The 20,511-nt window shown below is 37.4% G+C and overlaps 1 long non-coding RNA gene across 1 annotated transcript in view; it reads left to right on the forward strand.

Moving 5' to 3' along the window:
* LOC130455942 (uncharacterized) overlaps positions 1-372 on the forward strand; it is a 32,206-nt gene extending 31,834 nt beyond the window's left edge. Inside the window, exon 2 of the long non-coding RNA XR_008914237.1 lies at positions 186-372. This is a non-coding gene — a long non-coding RNA (uncharacterized LOC130455942). The remainder of the gene's footprint in view (positions 1-185) is intronic.
* The last annotated feature ends 20,139 nt before the right edge of the window (positions 373-20,511 follow it).

The following is a 20,511-nucleotide window of genomic DNA, read 5'->3' on the forward strand; positions in this document are numbered from 1 at the left end:
TGCAGTCACATGGTTAGTTAATGTCTGGAGCCAGATTTGAACTCAGGAAAGTGAGTCTTCTTGATGGCAGTCCCTGTACTCCATCCCCTGAGTCACCTAGCTGTTTCTCAGTCTACTTAGATTATAAGATTCTTATGGGAATAAAAGAAGATAATTTAAGTGCTATATTTGTCCTTATTTCACAGGTGAAGAAACTTAAGATGATAAAGGTGACTTGCCCGCAGTTACCCATCTTGTAAATGTCTAAGAAAGGAATTGAATCATGTCTTTCTGACTCCCAAATAAAGCAGCCTGTCTTGTTCTGGTCTTGCCATTTCTGAAAATAAGGAGAATTTCCACAAATAAAACTGTTTGATGGGAAGAAATAGGTAATTCAGATAGGAGCATCTCTCTTGCTTCTGCAAAAATTAGCATGGGGCTCTACATCTCAGATGACTCATGCTAAGTATATGAACACCAGTCCCAAATTCCCTTGTTTTCAGTTCTCTTGAAGTTAGTTCAATCAGGTGGGAAGACTTCTCAGTGAGATATTGTAGCTCTTATCATCTTTAAATAACAAAATGGAGTTAGGCCAGAAAGACAGAAGTGACTTTATCAGAGATTGCTAAGAGGATGGAAGAAGATTTAAGAGCTCAGAAATCTGAGCAGAAGACAGCTTCTGGACATATTAGAACAAGCAGGGAAATAATTAGTTTAACAGCAGAGGAGTTTAGTTTCTTACAATCATTTTTTGGAAGTTTATATCTTGCTTCATGTCCCTAAACCACTTGGGTACTTTCTATTTTCCTGCTTTTATGGTCAGTGCCCAGGGACCATGATATTGGCTGTGCCGTTCCACACAACTGCCACCACCGTAGAGGAAGTAGGATGATTATATTACAGCCTGTTTATTTTTGTTGGGGAATTTTTATTATGAAACTTAAATTTTGAAATTGGAATATCAAACAAGTTATAGCTTAAATAAAATCTCCTGATATTTACTGCTCCCTTAACAGAACTGTGATTTACTAATCATTAAATCCAGTGAGTTATTGTGGTCAAAGACAAGCAAGATGTCACTTGTTTATCCTTTGTGTGCAAGGTCATAAAATCAGAGATTTTGAGGTCATTTTGTCCAACTGTCTCATTTTACAGATGGTGAAACTGAGGACTGAAAGGATGGAGTGGCTCATTCAAGATCACAAAGTCTCTGATCCAGACTCTTCTCTCCACATGCATGGCCTCTTTTTTAGGGTTAGGAAACCTGAATTAACTTCTTGCCTGGGGCATCACAATAATCTGAAATGCTTTTCCTGATTCTAGACTCTCCTCTTTCCAATCCATCCTACACACAGCTGCCAAGTTGATAACACTAAAAACCACATCCCTGTCACTGTCACACTCAGAAATGTTCAGTGTCTCTCCCTGCCTCCAGCATTGAAAGGCTTCCACAGTATGACTCTACATACTTTTCCACTTTTATTTCAGATTACTTTCCTGTGTAATCTCCATGTTAGTCAAACTGGCCAGAGAGCTCTTCTTCCTATACATTATATCCATTGTACCAGTTTTTTGCCCAGGTAGTTTCTCATCTTTCCCATGCCTATTTTACCACTATTTCTTTGAATTCCTAGCTTCCTCCAGAACAAAGCAAAAGTGGCATTTCCATTGTCATCATCATTGTCATTCTTATTCTCATCACTAGCATTTAAGTAACACTTTAAGGCTTGCAAAGAGACTTTCATTAAAATTTTATCTCATCCTCTCAGTATGTCTCAGTAACAAGACCCTCAGAGTTTTAAGTGATCTTTGGCTCACAGGATCATTGATTTAGATCTAGGAAATGCCTTTAAAAGCCATTTTGAACAACTCCCCAATTTTATATACAAGAAAACTGATGTCTAGATAGGTCAAATCAACAAGTATTTATTCCAGACAACTGTGCTCAATACTGGGAATACAAGAACAACAAACCAATCAACTGGTCCATTGACAGGCAACAGGATGGAAACAGACACTTGGATTTTCTTTACTGCACCACTAAATATCCCTAACCCCTATTCCCCCCACCAACTGCCCCCACATTTACCAATTTGGACCTTAAATCTCTGAAAAAAACAATTTATGCAAACAAACTAGGGTTTTTTGATCCCAAGGTTATTGAATAGGATTATTTCTGTTGTAATATTTTGAAGGAATCTTGAATGAGTTGAATGTTGGAAAAGAGCCAGTAAAGCAATGCTTTTTTTAATATATTAATATTTTAAAATATTCAACAAATAATTAGCACAATGGGATCTTATATTATCTGCATCTTTCAGTCAATGTTTAACAGTAAAGATGTGATCCACTGTTGAATATCACTTATGAAAACCTGCCTATTCTTAGTAAAGACAATAATAACTGGAGTTTATATAACATTTTAATCCTCGAGTGCTTTACCTTACCACTCATCTACCTTGAAATCAATATACAGTATTGATACTAAGATGGAAGGTAGGAGTTATAAAAAAAAGTTTAAAAAAAGACTCCATTTAAGGAGAAACTTCAGCTCAAACATTTATGGTAAGTCTCTTGAGGGCAGGACTCTGTCTGTCTGTCTGTCTGTCTGTCTGTCTGTCTGTCTCTCTAGCTCTGCTCTGCCTCTGTGACTGTCTCTCTGTCTCTGTCTCTCTTGTGTTTGTATTCCTAGCATTTAACACATTGCCTGGCACATAGAAAGCAGTTAATAAATTTATATTGACTGCTACTAATTAACTCAAGACCCCCTGACCAAAAGAGCTTTATATATACAATATATTTTGCTTCAACCACCTTGTTGAATTCAATGTTACAGGACATTGAGATTTACTCAGATTCACATGGTGGGTCAGTATCAAAGGTGGGATCTGAACCCAGGTCTTCTCCTAACTCCAAATATAGGTCTCTTGCCTTAGACCATATTATCTCCCAATATGTACCTATTGTGTCTGAACTTCATGGACTCTGATAATTAAAGATATTGAGAAGCCTGTTATTCCTACACTTAAAATATTTAGGGAAGAGCTTCTCATGGGTAATATAATTAGCTAGGCTCTCCATACTCAACTAGCCCAGTACCCTACATGACTTTGGTCAAGATTATTTCCCTTTGTTGGTAATACTTTGGAATTCCTGGTAATAATATTTACTATCATTTACTGTTTTGTTCTTCTTTTGGTTTTGTGATTTCTTGGCAGCCCATTGCATCATTTCAAGTTGAAAATTCACTAGGAATTCATTCTAGGACTATATATATACATTCAGAAAAGTAGCTAAGGAAGGAACTCTACCAAATTCATTTTGTGATACAAAGATGGTGTTGATACCTAAACCAGGAAGAACAAAAACAGAATGAAAACTATAGAGCAATAATGATGCAAATGTTGCTGCAAAAAATTTAAGTAAAATACTAGCAAGATTACAGCAATATATAATAAGGATCATACACTACGACCAGGTGGGTTTTATACCAGAAATGCAGGAATAGTTCAATATTAGGAAAACAATTAACATAATTGACCATTTCAATACTAGTAGAAACCATATGATTATTTCAATAGATGTAGAAAAAGCTTTAGACGAAATATAGCACCATTTCTATTAAAACAGTAGAGAACATGGGAATGAATGGAACATTCCTCAAAATGACAAATGACAACCAATTGAAACCATTAGCAAACATTATCTGTAATGGAGAGAGACTAGAATACTTCCCAATCACATCAGGAGTGAAACAAGGATGCCCATTATCACCACTACTATCCAATATTACACTAGAAATGCTACCTATAACAATAAGAGAAGAAGAAATTGAAGGAATTCTAATTGGCTGTGAAGAAATAAAGCTATCCCTCTTTGCAGATAATATGATGACATACCTAGAAAATCCTAGAGAATCAATCAAAAACCAATTGAAACAACTAACAACTTTAGCAGAATTGCAGGTTATAAAACTAAACCCACAAAAATCATCAACATTTTCCTCTACTACCAATAAAGCCCAGCAGCAAGACATAGAAAGAGAAATCCCATTTAAAATAAATATAGACAATATAAAATACTAACAATCTACCTGCCAAGACAAATCCAGGAACCATGTGATCACAATTATAAAACACTTTTCACACAAAGTCAGATCTAAACAATTGGAAAAATAACATTAATTGCTCATGAGTAGGCTGAGTCAATATAATAAAAATAATAATTTTCCCTAAATTAACTTACTTTTTCGGTGCCATATCAATCAAACTATCCCAAAGTTATCTCACAGAGAGAAAAAAATAGCAGAATTCATCTAGAGCAACAAAAGACCTAGAATATCAAGGGAATTAATGAAAAATAGGAAGGAAGGTGGATTAGCTATCATGAATCTCAAATTATATTATAAAATAGCAATCATCAAAACAATCTTGTACTGGTTAAGAAATAGAATGGAGGACCAATGAAATAGATTAGTCACTCAACATGTAATGATAAACTAGTGTTTGACCAATTCAAAGATCCAAACTTTTGGAAGACTAATTCATTATTTGAAAAAAACTGCTGGGAAAATGGGAAAACAGTTTGGCAGAAATTAGACACAGACCAACACCTCATACTGTATACCAAAATAAAATCAAAATGAATACATGATTTAGAAATAAAGGATGATACCATAAGTAAATTTTTGGATCACAAAATAGTTTACCTGTCTCTAGAAGAATTTAGGTCAAAACAAGACATAGAGAACACTATGAGATATAAATAAACAACCCTGACTACATTAAATTAAAAAGTTTCTGCATGAACAAAATCAATGCAACCAAGATTAAAAGGAAAACAAAATATAGCAAATCTCTATGACAAAGGCTTCATTACTCAAATATATAGAAAACTGAATCAAATTTATAAGAATGCCAAGCATTTCCCAATTGACAAATGGTAAAAGGATATGAACAGGCAATTCTTAAATGAAAAAATTAAAATCAATGTTATTCCTATGAAAAAATGATCGAAATCAGTACTGATTGGAGCAATGCAAGTTAAAACAATTCTGAGGTACCACTTCACATCTGTCAGACTGGCTACCATGACAAGAAAGAAAAATATAACTGTTGAAGAGGATGGGCAAGATCAGGCCACTAATACATGACTGGTGAAGCTATGAACTGATATAACCATGCTGGAGAACAATTTGGAGCCCAAAGAATTATAAAATTGTGCATACCCTTTGACCCAGCAATACCACCACTAGATCTGTACCTCAGAGAGATTAAAGATATGGGAAAAGAACCTAAATGTACAAAAATATTTATAGCAACTCTTTTTGTGGTGGCAAAGAACTGGACACTGAAGGGATGTCCATCAATTGAGAAATGATTGAACAAGTTGTAGTATATGCCTTTAATAGAATGCTATTATACCATAAAAAATGACAAACAAGATGATCCTAATAAATCCTGGAAAGACTTACATCAAGTGATGCAAAATGCAATGATCAGAATCAGTAAAACTGTGTACATAGTAATAACAATAACGTATGATGGTCAACTATGAATGACTTAACTATTATTAATAAGACAAGGATCAGAAGGAAAAGAATAAGAATGTAAACCAAAACATTCCATTCTTTATTTTATTTCCTCTATGATGTGAAAATGGCTACCAGTCTATATCTTTTTTTTAATTCCAAAATTAACCTTGGATTTCAAAAAAGGTAAGTTCTGTTATTATTTTGAAGTTACTCTCTACCCTCTGATTAAGTCACAATCTGCCCTACCCTATGATTGAATCAAGATAGTGGAGGTGGAAAGGAGCAGACATGCATACTCTGGGAGCCACATTAAAGATCTTAAAGATTTCAGTCTTCTGGAAGACCCTTGTCTCTTTTTCCTCATCACTTCCTGGCATCCAGAAGACCTATCTTTTTCCCAGAATGAGGTCAGAAATCTACAATTGGATGGGGTTTTAGAACATAAAATTGAGTTGAGAAAGGAAGAGGAGGGTTGGGTGGGGTTGGAAACTGAAAGCAAGAAGGTATGCATCCTCCAGGGCTCCAAGGAGGCTTAGTAAGGGAACTGCCAGCTGCAAGTAGCTAGAGACATTTTCTTTCTCTGGCCAACTTTTTAAATTGTTTAATAAATAATTATAAATTAAGATAAAATCTCCAGAGAATTTGAATCTTAAAAAAATGAACTTTTCACTAGTGTAAATAATGTTTCTTCTTTCACAATATGCTAAACATGGAAATATTTATTATATGATAATATATGTTCAATCTATATCAATATTATCTACCATCTTGGGGAAGGGAAAGGGGTGGAAGGGAGAGAGAGAGAACGTGGATTGAAAAATATCAGAAAACAAGTACTAAGAAACTGAATTGGCGTGCAATCCGAAAAGAAATAAAAATATATTGTAATAAAAAAGAAAATATTCTGTGGGCCTTGTTAGTTTCTAGTTTTGGAATGTAATTAATGATAAAATTCATTTTGCTGCCTTCATATAATCTAATTTACTCTTTACTCCATTTATCAGGCTATACTTTGTGTTGGCTAATGGCTTAATTTTGGCCAATTAAGTGGTGAAGTATTTCATAGGTTTTCTCTGTTGACAGCTTGTTCTAACAGAGATCACCTTGATCTATAGATAATGAAGTAGACTTGCCCTGCAATGCTGGTCCTATTGATTCCCCCTTGGACTGAAAAAATCAAGCCTGATCCATGCCTCTGTGACATTTGGGATTCACTGGACATTCCTTATTAAAATAGAGATGAGTATTGTGGCTTTCTATAAGAAATGACTCTCCCATTCTTATGTTGAACTTATCTTTTGGAAAGGATTTCTCCTAATTATCACAAATTGTAACCACCAACAAAAATTACACCTAAATTCCTTATAGCCCCCTCTCCCTGTCCCCCAAATGACAAATGGTTTTAACAAATGACTCACCATTATTAATTCTTTATATTTATTTTCATCTTGCTCAGGCTGGATAACTGGGAATGGGAAGAACAGGGTCTGTTTTTCCCCTTAGTAGAAAATGCAGTTTCCCACAGGCTATTAGATTAATACTTAAATACAAAACAATTAGGTGAGTGATTAAGTTACTCAGGCAAGAGATAGGAGAGAAGAGAAAACAATTTTTAAAAAATGATTCATTGTTCCTTGTTGTACTTTTGCTACTTCTTTTATCAAGCTTTGGTGCCATTTTCAGGGAATAGAGATACCCTCTGCTCAGGTCCACCCCATAACATAAACCTTTATAATGGAAGTTTTAGGTTTAGTTTTTAGGTTTTAGGCTTGCATTGTAAATGTGGTCAGCAGCTAAGAGAAGATTTAAACATTTCCTACAAATCCTGTATTAGGTTAATTCCAAATTTAGGCTTTTCCAATTCTACTGGAAACTTCAGCTACAGAAAAAATAGATTGTTTGGTTAAAAGAAATCTGAGATTGTATTTTAGCCTCAGGGAAATGTGTTATTTGACAGTAGCTCTGAGAACATGATTTTCCCCCCTCACAAGCCCAGAAAAACAGACAATATAGAAATATTTTTTTTCACCCAATTCATTATGTATGGATTTAAACAACATATACAGCTTTCCTAATTTAACCACAAGGGAGCATTGTGGACTAGTTGCCTAGTCCTGTTTCGTGATAATGGTCCAGTTATCAGACATAAGCTTGTCAGTGATGGATGTGTTCTTTGTCAAAGACAAGGGTAATGGGGCAAGGGTAATGTCAAGCTCTCTCTGACTCTCAAAGAGCTGGTTACCTCTTTCTCTGAGCTCTATACTCTGTGAATGGCAGTACTCATCTCATTAATCTAAGGAAGAAAGGTATATAGATTTATCTGAAAGAATTTCCTTTGCCTCTAGCCTCAATCTCACTAGAAAAACCAAACCAAACCTTTCCCTTCCATCTCAGCTATACTTTGATTGAAGTTGTATGCAGATGCACAAACTATATTCAGTTCTTTTATATATGTATGTATGCATATTTACATATACTTATAGACCCACTCATGTTTCTACAGAGATGTAAACTATATCTAGTTTAGTATATGTAAGTATGTATAAGTAATTGTGTATAGGCAGACATATACATACACACAAATACATAAATATACTAAAGAACTGGATACCGTTTACACCCATTTGTACAGACAAATACACATTACTATCATTATGTATGTGTATATGAGTCCCATGTACATATATATATTAAAGAACTGAATGGAAAGAATTAAAGCCAAATACATTTAACCCCCATCATGTTTTCAGTACCCTTGGCTTCCTCTGAGACCAGATAGCTCAACTCCCTACTTTATCTTTAGTCAAAGCAAAACTCAAGATCTCAAAGAAATAGCTCAGAAGCAAACCTTCCTCTCCTGGTGAAAGACAGACAGAAAACAGACAAACAGACAGAGACAGAGACAGAGAGAGAGAATATGAGAGACAGAAGACAGACAAACAGACAGAGACAGAGACAGAGAATATGAGAGACAGACAGAAGACAGACAAACAGACAGAGACAGAGACAGAGAGAGAGAATATGAGAGACAGAAGACAGACAAACAGACAGAGACAGAGACAGAGAATATGAGAGACAGACAGAAGACAGACAAACAGACAGAGACAGAGACAGAGAATATGAGAGACAGACAGAGAGACAGAGACAGATAGACAGATAGACAGGCACATTCAGGTCATTTTTAGTTTTCTAACCTAAGGTGGATACAGAAGGTCCTAGCTTGCTCCTGCTCAATGTGCTTTCCTTCTCTCATCTTGATTCTACTGCTTGCTTTTATCTGACCATGGCTGCACCACATCTCTGATCCACTCAGACTGAAGAATATGGCCTTGTTATTAAAATTTTATTGAGGGGAAGATAGTTGACTCAGTGGATTGAGAGTCAAGCCTATATATGGGAGATCCGTAGTTTAAGTTTGACCTCAGACAAGTCCTAGCTGTGTGACCCTGGGCAAGTCACTTAACACCCAATTCAGCCCTTACCACTGTTCTATCTTGGAGCCAATATACAGTATTGATACTAAGATGGAAGGTAGGGATTTTTTCAAAAATCTTATTGCAGGAAAGTGGACTGGGGACAAAATTCAGTCTGGCTCCATGTCACATCCTGCCATCTTTCTTCCTTGAAAAGCTCCCATGGGAAGGCTGCATCCCACAATATTTCCCTCAGGTTAAACCTAACCCCACCCACTATTTGACTCTTTCTGCCAGCTCAGGGACTCCATAGCTTTGTAGAAAGGATTGACTTGCAGCCTGCTCATTACCTAACTAATAAACTTCACTCCACCATTGTAGATATAATCATGATTCGGGCTTAATGCAAAACCAAAAGAAGCTATAATGTATTGTGGCAGGTAAATGTTTAGACTTAAGTGTGGGAAAAGACTTTCCTAACTGATAGCATAGAAGGAGCCCTTATTAAGCACATATTCTAATCATCCTTGAAGTTCTTGTATATTTAATGATTGTTTCCTAAGCCAGGAACTGTCAAAGCCTTTCTCATGTCTCCTTAACCTCAATGCCTTCCTTCTACGACTACCACCAACTTATGAGTAATTTATATATTTTCTCCCTCATTATAGCATGAGCTCACTGAGAGCAAGTTTGCCTTTCTCTGTACTCTGGGGCTTAGCACAATGCCTGGCATATAGAAGGCGATTAATAAATGCTAGACTTCTTGAATGACTATTAAAGGAGGAAATGGTATTTTGCAATTCTTGTTTGATGAGATCATAATTTCAGTGCCATGTCTATGTTCTCCTTGATCTTGGACATGCTATTTAACTTCTATATTGAACTTCATTAAGGTTGTAAATTTTTCAAGGGCAGAGACTGGGCTACTTTCCATCTTTGAATTGGTAGCATCTTTAACACAGTAGGTGTTAAATGTTTGTTGAAAAGAAGTCAAATTAGGGGCAGCTGGGTGGCTCAGTGGATTAAGAGCCAGATCTAGAGATGGGAGGTCCTGGGTTCAAATCTGACCTCAGACACTTCCTAGCTGGGTAACCCTGTGCAGGTCACTTGACCCCCATTGCCTAGCCCTGACCACTCTTCTGCCTTAGAACCAATACCCAGTATTGATCCCAAGACAGAAGGTAAGAGTTTAAAAAAAAAAAAGAAAAGACATCAAATTAGTTTCTTATTCCTCTTCAACACAACCAGCACAATTCATATTTACAGCAATAAGTCTATAGAGCTAGAAATAGAGCTAGTATATAGATAGAGAGGAAATTTGATCCTTTTCTAGTTGAGAACTGCTTACATAAGAATGGCAAGTGGCAATAGGAAGAAATTATGTGGGATAGTCTCCTTTCAGTCTAATCAATGGCATTATTCCTGCTAACAGATATTTACAGCCATTTTCTGGGGAAGGTTGCAAGTCTCATTATTTGTGAAGAGAAAATATCGAGTTGAACCCTTACTCCTATTACGACTCATTTTTTACTCTTGCTCAATTATTGGGCTCCTCACTCTTCTATTCAGTTCTATCCATTTCTCTCACGCGTTTTAATAAAAGGATATGATTATATATACATATATAATATTACTATATGTACCTGGATAACTGTTACAAGTAATTCTTTATACATGGTTTCTACTGGAAGGCAAGCTCATTGAAGGCAATCACATGTTCCTTTTTCTTTCTGAATTGGAGAAAAGAACGAGTGTAGTCAAGGAAACCCATTATAAATCTATAATTTATATATATATAAAATATATAAAAACAGTAGTCCAGATCAGAAATGATAAACACCTGAACTATAACGGCAAATGCACGAAGGGGAGAGACATACAACTACTAACTTGGTAACTGAGTGGGTAATCAGTGGAATGGAGACAGGAAAAATGAAGGTTGACCCTTGAGTTACAGATGATGGAAATACTATCAACCGAGAAAAGTGATGCTTAGGGAAAAAAATGAGTTCAGGGTCAGACACAATTAGATCTATGCTGATGCAGAACCAGTATTAGGGAGAGAGATGATGAGGTCTCCATTTAGTCTGTGCCATCAGCATAGAGATGATATTTGAACCCAATAGAAGTTTTTAAAAATATTTTTATTTTTTATACTGAACTTAATAAATAATAATTAATATGAAAATTTCAATATTTCAACAAAGACAGAAAAAACAATGTATGAGACTATGAATCTTTATGATGAATATATTTCTTTTAAAAAATCGTTTCAAAGTTGCCCCCTTTTCCCTACTTGTCTCTGTCTCCCTCTGAATTTCTTTCTATCCTATTTTCTTAAAATCCTGAAATGCCCATATTTTCTTTTTTTTTCCTTTTGTGGCATCACTATTACCCTTTCTATCTTTCTCCCAAGTCCCATCTACCTAAGTAAAAAAAAAATCTATATTGTGACACAAAAGCAACAAAGTAAAAAAGAAATCCATCTATTGGCCATATCCAAAAATGTACATCTTATTCAGCATTGTGTCTATCACTTCTCTGTCAGGAGGAGAATGCATGATAATTGATCTGATTTATAGGAAGAGGATTTAGAAAGACAAGAGTCCCTAAGAACAGAGCCTTGGAGGAGACACTTATGTTTAACCATAGAGAAATGGATGGTGATGAAACAAAATAAAATGAAAAAGAATGGTCGCATAGATAGGAGAAGAACTGAGAGCACAATGTTATGACATAGAGGGTAAATAGGTGGATAAGTAGTTAAAAGCATTAAAAAATCCCAGAGGCCAAAGAATGAAGAGTGGAAAAAACAATGGACATTTCATATTTTAGTAAGAGAATGTACTGGAGGTGTATGGGAGGAATGTTTTATAGTTACTATTGTAACTATACTTTCTTAATAAAAATAAATGCCTTTGCTTAGAATTATGTCTACTTGGCTGACTGTCAATCAGAAAAAACAGTGGGGGCTCTCGAGTTATATAATATTAAGTTGCTATTATTATAGTTATATAGTATTAGCATAATATATAATATTTTGTAGCATTGGTTATATAATTGTCTATATAGTGTTATATAACATTTAAGCTTATATAGTATTAGTATATACTAATATATAATTATAGTATAGATAGATATAGTATATACTGTATAAATAGTAGTAAAGTATTAGTGCATGTACATCTAGAATCTGAGATGTCAGCCATCCTCTGGGAACTATAACCTCTCATTTTACAAAGGAGGAAAAAATGGCCGAGAGATGTGTTATGACTTGCCCAGGATTATCAGATAACTCCTGGGAGGCTCTTATTTTCTAGGAAAAAACCAAAACATTTTGAATGTTGTACATTTGAGGATGAAACTTGCACCCTGGTAAGCTGGGACGTTTATTCAGTAGATGTCAGATTCTTTTTTCTTGAAAAGCAAATCATATGTATGCAAATTTGCATTCTCCTGTTAATCTCTAAAAGCCAGACCAAAGCATGTCTGTCAGATCTCTCGCTCAGAAGTAATGGCCTTTCAGTCTGTAAAAGGAACATCCTAATGGCGAATGTTGGTTTGAAACTCCTGTCGCTTTCGCGCAATGTCAGGATCCAGGATTTGCCTCCCTCAAATTTTCTTACCATAAAGATGCAACTAAAATAACTGTGGTCACCATCGACTTGAAATGACAGAGTTTGTGCTTAAGTGGGTTCACTTGTACTTTCAAACAGCAGTCTTGCCCAGGACTATTCCTTCAAGTTAATTGAAGATGAAAGACATGTTCGTATCTTGTATGGAGTTGAACATTGAGTATATATTTTTAAAAATACTTGTAAAGTTGAATTTAATTTCATTTAAAAATAAAACCCAATTATCATTAATATGGAAATAGGTCTAGACCAAAGACACATGTAAACCCCAGTGGAATTGTGCATTGGATATGGAAGGGAGCTAGGGGAAGGGGAAGAAAGAACATGATTTTTGTAATCCTGGAAAAATGCTCTAAATTAATCAATTAAATATAAAAATAAATTAAAATAAATAAAAATAAAAATCAACTCTAGCTTGGAGACATTAACCATTTCAAATGCACTGGATTTCCTTTGCATTTGGTGATTTTAAGGGATGGGGCTAATGGTTCCTTTCTACTTATGTTAGAAATAACTTCAGTGTACACTTTAAGGGCATGTTTTGAGGATTGTGGTAAGGCAGCTAGCTAGGTGCCTAGATGAAACTTGTATAATACAGGAAATAGTTCAGTGATCCTGGAGCCAGAAAGACCCAAGTTAAAATTTGACTTCAGAAACTGTGTGACCCTGGGCAAGTCACAATCCCTTTTTGATTCCGTTTCCTCAATTGTAAAATGGGTGTGATATTAGTACCCATATCCCAAGGTTGTTGGGAGGATCAAATGAGAGAATATTTGTAACATGTTTACCATGGTTTATTTTCTTTTCTTCTTTCCTTTCTTGGTTTGAGATAAAAATTGAAACAGTATAATAGAGCCATGTGATAACAAGACTGCTATATAGTAGCTTTCCTGGGCAGTTTTCTGGGAATCAGAGTTATGTTAATATTTACAGTCTTTGAATATCCTAAAACACAGTTACTTGGGCACTAATTTGAATGACTGTCTATTCACTGAGTCCTCAGATGCCCCCAGCTATTGACTTTCAAAAAGATAGTTAGGAACCTGGTCTCAAGATTATGTATCTAGATGCTTCTTTCTCGCCACAGTAACTGGCCCAATCTTTGAACCCCTTCCCAAGGGCTCAGCATTGTGATAGGAAACCTTTTAAGAAGCTGGAGAGCATCCAGAGGAGGGCACCTATAATTGGGCCTGCCGTGTGAGTCAGATGTCCAAATGCAGGATGTTTAGAGAAGACTTAGAAGGGATAGGATAGCAATCATCAACCATTTGGCGAGCTCTCATTAGAAAGAGGGTTTAGATTTCATCTGTTTGGTCCCAGACTGAACTAGAAGTGATGGATGAAAGCTGCAAAATCAATATTTAAATGGAAGATTTCTTTATTATGGAGTCCCCTGGTTCTATTTGAGGTTGATACCACTAGGAACCCCTCATCCAGAATGCGGATCCCCTCAGGTTGTTCATTGACTTTGTTTTCAATATAATATTGCCTACATTATGTTATATGTTAATTTATTTTGTTAATTATTTCCCAATTACATCTTAATCTAATTTAGGTTATACTCAGGAGTCCTATGGGCAACACTCAGTGCCTTTGACACTTCTGATCTAAAGAAAAGCTTCTGCAATGTTGGGTGTTTTCCTTCAGGTCATGAGTAAGAGTTATGCCAGATGAGGGGACACGGATGGCCTGGGGTCTGAGTTGTTGGGACTAATATCCATATCTATGAAATCATGAATCCATCCAAGAACTAAAGTAATGAAAGCTTGAGAGAAGTCCAGAAAAGCATCTTCACAGGGCCCAAGTCGGCATATTGGGAGAACTGGAAAGATCTTCTCTGAGGTCAAAACATCTAAGGGATGGCATGAAAGCATCCCGGCATGTAGCTCAGTGCCTCACGTGGAGGAGGCACCTTACGTGGAGGTGGCTGAATATGAGCAATACATTGACCTTGAATTATTCGCCTGGGTTCTCTGCCAGACGACCTTCTTCAGACTAACACTTCTTCAGAAAGGTATTTGGCCATGAGAGGAGTTCTGAAAGTCTTTTAAGCAAATGGTCAATAGAATAATGTAGTTGGCTGAATTTCACTCAATAAAACTGACATGATAGATGAAATGAGGACTGCTTCCAACTCCGTAGACTTTGGGGGAAATTACGAGCTCTGTACAAATGTGCAAATCTATAAAAGTTACTTTCCATACATTGAAAATATGATCCCAAATGTTAAGCCTAAAGGAACCAGGGTCAGTTTTGAAATATGGAAGTACAACTCTGCTTATAATAGAAAGCTCCCTCCTTCGGCTTCATTCATCTCAATTCCAGCATTCTGGAGCACAGGGAAGGTTAGACTTGTGAAGGGTGATTCGGCCAGTATGGATTGGAGTCAGACCTTGAACTCAGTCAGACCTCCTTACTTCCAAGGGTGACTCTTTGCTAGCTTTGCTAGACTGACTTCCATTCTCTTCTACAGACTCGCCAGACATTACATCTATGGATTCTCTTATACACTCCATTTCCATAATTTTGTATCCACTTATGGAATGATGAGTTCAAAGAGAAGTAGATCATGAATGTAGCCACATCATTCTCATTTGTGAGAATGTGACAGGCTAAAAGGATTTTGTATTATTTAATTAATTTGTGTAACTAGATTTTTTATCCATTTATGAGCCCTTCCTTCATCCTCCTCTTTTTCTCTATCTTTCTTCTCTCTCTCTCTCTCTCTGTCTCTCTCTCTCTCTGTCCCTCTCTCTCTTTCTCTCTCTCTTTCTCCTCTCCCTCTCTCTCTCTCACCCCCCCAGAGGCATATATACATATATAGAAATAGCCATCTACCTGTACTTATATGTGTACATGTGTGCATAAATGTGCATGCATGTATAGAAATGCACACTCACATGGGGCAGCTAGGTGGTGTAGTGGATAGAACACCAGACTTGAGGTCATGAAGATCCAGATTCAAATCCAACCTCAGACACTATCTGTATGTGCCTGGGCAAATCACTTAAGCCTTATTTGCTTCAGTTCCTCATCTGTAAAATATGGACACAGTGGAGACAGAAATGGCAGACCACTCCAGTATCTTTGCCAAGATTATCTGATGCAGAAAAGTTCCTTTGGAGAGGGAGCTTCTGGGTAGAAATGGGTTAGACATGGTTTTATACACATATCTATCTTTTGCTAAGTGATACCTTCTCTGGTGGGGGGAGCAGAGAGAGAGAGAGAGAGAGAGAGAGAGAGGGAGAGAGGGGGGGGAGGGAGAGGGGAAGAGGGAGAGACAGACAGAGACAGACAGAGAGAGAGAGTTAATGAAGTATTCTAATGTAACAAAAATATTAAACAAATATTTTTAAAAGTTCATGAGGTCACATAGAATAAGACCCAACTGAACCATAACTATATGTGTGTATATATACATATATACATATATGTATGTATACATGGAAATATACAAGCATACACATACATACATGTACAAATAGTTGTAACAACACTTTTTATAGCAGCCAAGAATGAGGAAAAACATGCCTAACCGTGGGTGGATCTTGGCTGAACAAGTTGGGGATGTGAAGATACGGGAATATTTTGCATCAGAAGAAATTATGAATATGGAATATTGTAAGAAACTTGGAAAGATTTAAGTGACTTAAGATGTAACAAGTAAGTAGAAATAGAAAAACATTCACACCAAGGCTGCAGTCATCTGAGGAAAAACAATACCAAGAAGCTTGAGATGCCTGGCCACCACAGGTCCCATAGTCATGTCTGGAGACTGATGGGATGGGGTCGCTCTCACTGTCTCTTGGCCATATTCTGGGCGTGAGTTGTGAATGTGGCCACTGAGTGGACTTGTGTTCTTCTTTGTTAAAGAGAGTCCTTTTGGTGGGAAGATATCATTGGGAATGGTGGAGATAGTTAGAAAAAGCATCAATTGCTCTTGGTGCAATGCCTAGCACATAGTAGGCATTTAATAAATGTTTACTGTATGGATTTGAGTGAGTGAAAAACCAAGAATTATATCCACAGAAAGAAGCAAATAGAATAAAAGATTAAACACCAACATTATGGAGAAGAGTGAGCAAGGGCTGCCAGGTAAAGTTTGAAGTAATTGGGAAAAGAACCCTCAAGGAGCATGAAGCCCCTCAAGGCAGATGGGACCCAAGAGTGCAGGGATGTATTTTCTGAGTGTAAACCATTTGGCAATCCTCGTTGTCCTTTTGTGCCATTGCAGGGTTTTAATGAGCATTCTAGTTAGAATATTCCAGTTAAAAAATTTAATCTTTATGGATTTATAGTATTGTAATTCTGCTATCAAAATGACAGATATAGATACATATTTTTTACAAAATTTTACCTGCTTAATTTTCAGTGTGCTGCTTTAGTCATTAAACTGATATGTAATAAAAAGCTACGCCCCATAAAGAATCGGGAAATGCTTAAATTCTGGGCATAGCAACAGATCTATAAATAAAAATGTTAAAAGAAGCACACACTAATTTGAGTCAATATTTCTAGATGACCTGATTTGGACCTTCTCTTTTGAATAATTACCTCATTGCCTTGATTTTTATCTGGACACCTTAGGATTATCAAAGTATTCTAAAAATGTAGGGTAAAAGGAAGCCTATCTAATCTAACATCCTTAATTTATATAGCTAAGGAACCTGATACCTATAGATTAAATGACTTGTCCAGGGTCATGCAGATAGTAAGTGGAAGCAAGTATCTCTGACAAAGACCTAATTTCTCAAATATATAGAGAACGGAATCAAGAAAGCAGGGAAATAAAGAAGGAAGGAAGGAAGGAAGGAAGGAAGGAAGGAAGGAAGGAAGGAAGGAAGGAAGGAAGGAAGGAAGGAAGGAAGGAAGGAAGGAAGGAAGGAAGGAAGGAAGGAAGGGAGGGAGGGAGGAAGGAAGGAAGGAAGGAAGGAAGGGAGGGAGGGAGGGAGGGAGGGAGGGAGGGAGGGAGGGAGGGAGGAAGGAAGGGAGGGAGGGAGCGAGGGAGGGAGGGAGCGAGGGAGGGAGGAAAGGAGGGAGGGAGGAAAGGAGGGAGGGAGGGAGGAAGGAAAGAACGAAGAAAGGAAGGGAGGGAGGAAGGAAGGAAGGAAGGAAGGAAGGAAGGAAGGAAGGAAGGAAGGAAGGAAGGAAGGAAGGAAGGAAGGAAGGAAGGAAGGAAGGAAGGAAGAAAGGGAGGGAGGGAAGGAAGGAAGGAAGGAAGGAAGGAAGGGAGGGAGGAAGGAAGGGAGGGAGGGAGGGAGGGAGGAAGGGAAGGAGTGAGGGAGGGAGGAAGGAAAGAAGGAAGGGAGGAAGGGAGGGAGGGAGGAAGGAAGGAAAGGAGGAAGGAAGGAAGTTAGGAAGGAAGGAAGGAAGGAAGGAAGGAAGGAAGGAAGGAAGGAAGGAAGGAAGGAAGGAAGGAAGGGAGGGAGGGAGGGAGGGAGGGAGGAAGGGAGGGAGGAAGGAAGGAAGGAAGGAAGGAAGGAAGGAAGGAAGGAAGGAAGGAAGGAAGGATAACATAAAGACTAGAACTCAGGCCTTTGATTCCCGATCCCATTTTGTTTTCATCACACTGTTGTGACTTTTGGTTCATAGGTGAATCAACAGTTATATGGAGACACAATAGAGTCACAGCCCAGTAGATAGAATTCTTAGCCTTGGTCAGGAGAACCTGAGTTCAAATCTCATTTCTGGCACACAAATGTCAGTTTCCCTGGGAGAGTCAATGAACTGCCCTGTACCCCAGACACTTCTCAAAGACCAGGAGTTGTGGAATATTTGCTGATCTGCACTGGGAGATGGGATTCTTTATTGCCCCCCCCCAATAAAAGCACAGGTACAAACTAAAGAAAAGCATTTCCATTGGCAAAAATAGATATTTCCTCTATTTTCTCAACACACCTACTCGATATTACAAACTGGCAGAATTGGGAGATTATCCCCTTATAAAATTCAAATTGTATGTATCTCATTACAGAAATACAATCCTCTGAGTGAGGGATGCTCTTTTTTTCCTGAAGCCACGGGGCACTGTGTCTTTCCAACATATCTTGAAACCAACACCACTTCTTTCTTGGCATTAGAATTATGGACACATAAGCAGTTCTCTTCGAGGATAGAGCCCCGTGACCAGTGCAATGAAAACTCTGATGCATGGCCCTTTAATTCTTTTGTAATTGATGGGTATTGATTTCACTCTCATAATCTGTAAAGTATAAAAAATGAGTATGTGATGCATTCTCCTGCCCCAATGAGCCCCCAGCCCTTTACATGGAACCAGGTGACTATCATATTGACTGATATTGATTTAAATTCCGTGAGCATTAAGGCATCCACATTTAACTGTGGATATCCATCTCTATGGTCTACTCCTAATACATAAAATTTCCAAAGCAAAATCACAAGCTTCAACCTTGCAAGCCGGTGCCTCCAGTTGTCAACATCCCAGCCTCCTCGGTGACTGAGTATTTCATTACATAAGCAGTGAGCAACTTCATTTGTAAAAATGACTTGTCATCATTCTCTCCCATTAGGACCTTCCCTTGTCCAATTTGGAGCTCCTACGAGGGCTTCTGGAGGAATGTTTGGGGTCTACCATGGAGGCAATTAATTAATTGCATTCTTTGTGAGCAAAGTGAGACAGGTCAGATCCAAACGCTCTTGTGATCTTCAAGCCTACTTATATTTAGGAAGAGCATTTAGGACAGCCTCTAGCTCAATCCCAGGGCAATGTGCTATTTACTATCTCAAGTACTTCTCGGTATAGTGACAGAATGTCAGAGGTCAGAATTGTAGGGGACTGCAGGAGCTCCATTTAACCATAACAATGAAAAACCAACTTGTCTACAGAAAAGGTACAAAGATATGGATCAATCAGTAAAGAAGGGGCAGAAAGGTAGCACAGTGTATAGAGCATCAGGCTTATAAGCAGGAGGACCTGGGTTCAAATCTGGTCTCAGATACTTCCTGACTGTGTGACCCTGGGCAAGTCACTTAACCCTCCATTGCCTAGCCTTGGAACCAATATTTAGTATTGATTCCAAGACAGATGGCAGGGGTTTAAAAATAATGGCACATTCCAGACTTTTGCTAGACATCTTGTTTTGATAGGCTCCATTCTTTTCCTTTTTTTTTAAATCATTGACATAATTTCCATAACTTTAGCTGGCTCAGATAATAGTGCACTGGACTTGTAGTCAGGAAGATCCAAGTTCAAATCTGTCCCTCAGATATTTTCTAGCTGTTGACTCTGAGCAAGACTCTTAACCTCTATTTGCCTCGGTTTCCTCATCTGTAAAATGGAGATCACAGCATTTACATACCTGAGTTATCAGGATTAAGTAAGAAAATAATTATAAGAGGCTTAGCATAGAGCCTGATACATTATAATAGTTATATTAACACTTTGTCAGTTAGCTATTTGTATTTCCCATTCAAAAACCAAGTGGGTCTACTTTCAGATATGTGTGATGGACTCCTCCCTTTATTAAGGACATTCTCTTTTTTATTCCACTCTGGAAATGAAACTAAAGATGTCGAAGCTTTCGGAAGGATCCTCTGGCGACATTTTCATCAGTTTCTTTTTCAGTAAAAACAAGAATGCTCCAAATTAAACAAAGGGTAAATGCACTCATGCTAAGAATTTTTCTCAGGTAAACACTAGCATTTTGATTGTCAAATATAAGCTTCAGTTATTTGGACATATGGTCCAACTACTCAATGACGAAGTCTTAATATCAACACTGTTTGCTAGATTGAACCAAGGAAGATCTTTAAGGGAAGGGAGAAGCTCCTCGATGATATTCCTCTGATCAATAAATGAACATGGAATATGGGCACAGGGCCACTCTGTACCGATAATGGGAAGCGACCTCTTTCTGATTGGGCATGTTGTAAAAATAAAATACTCTAACGTTGCTGTTCACAGTCAGTCAGTAAACATTTGTTTACCACA

The sequence above is a fragment of the Monodelphis domestica genome, chromosome 8 (assembly GCF_027887165.1).
Source record: "Monodelphis domestica isolate mMonDom1 chromosome 8, mMonDom1.pri, whole genome shotgun sequence".
In the NCBI taxonomy this organism is placed as follows: Eukaryota; Metazoa; Chordata; class Mammalia; order Didelphimorphia; family Didelphidae; genus Monodelphis; species Monodelphis domestica.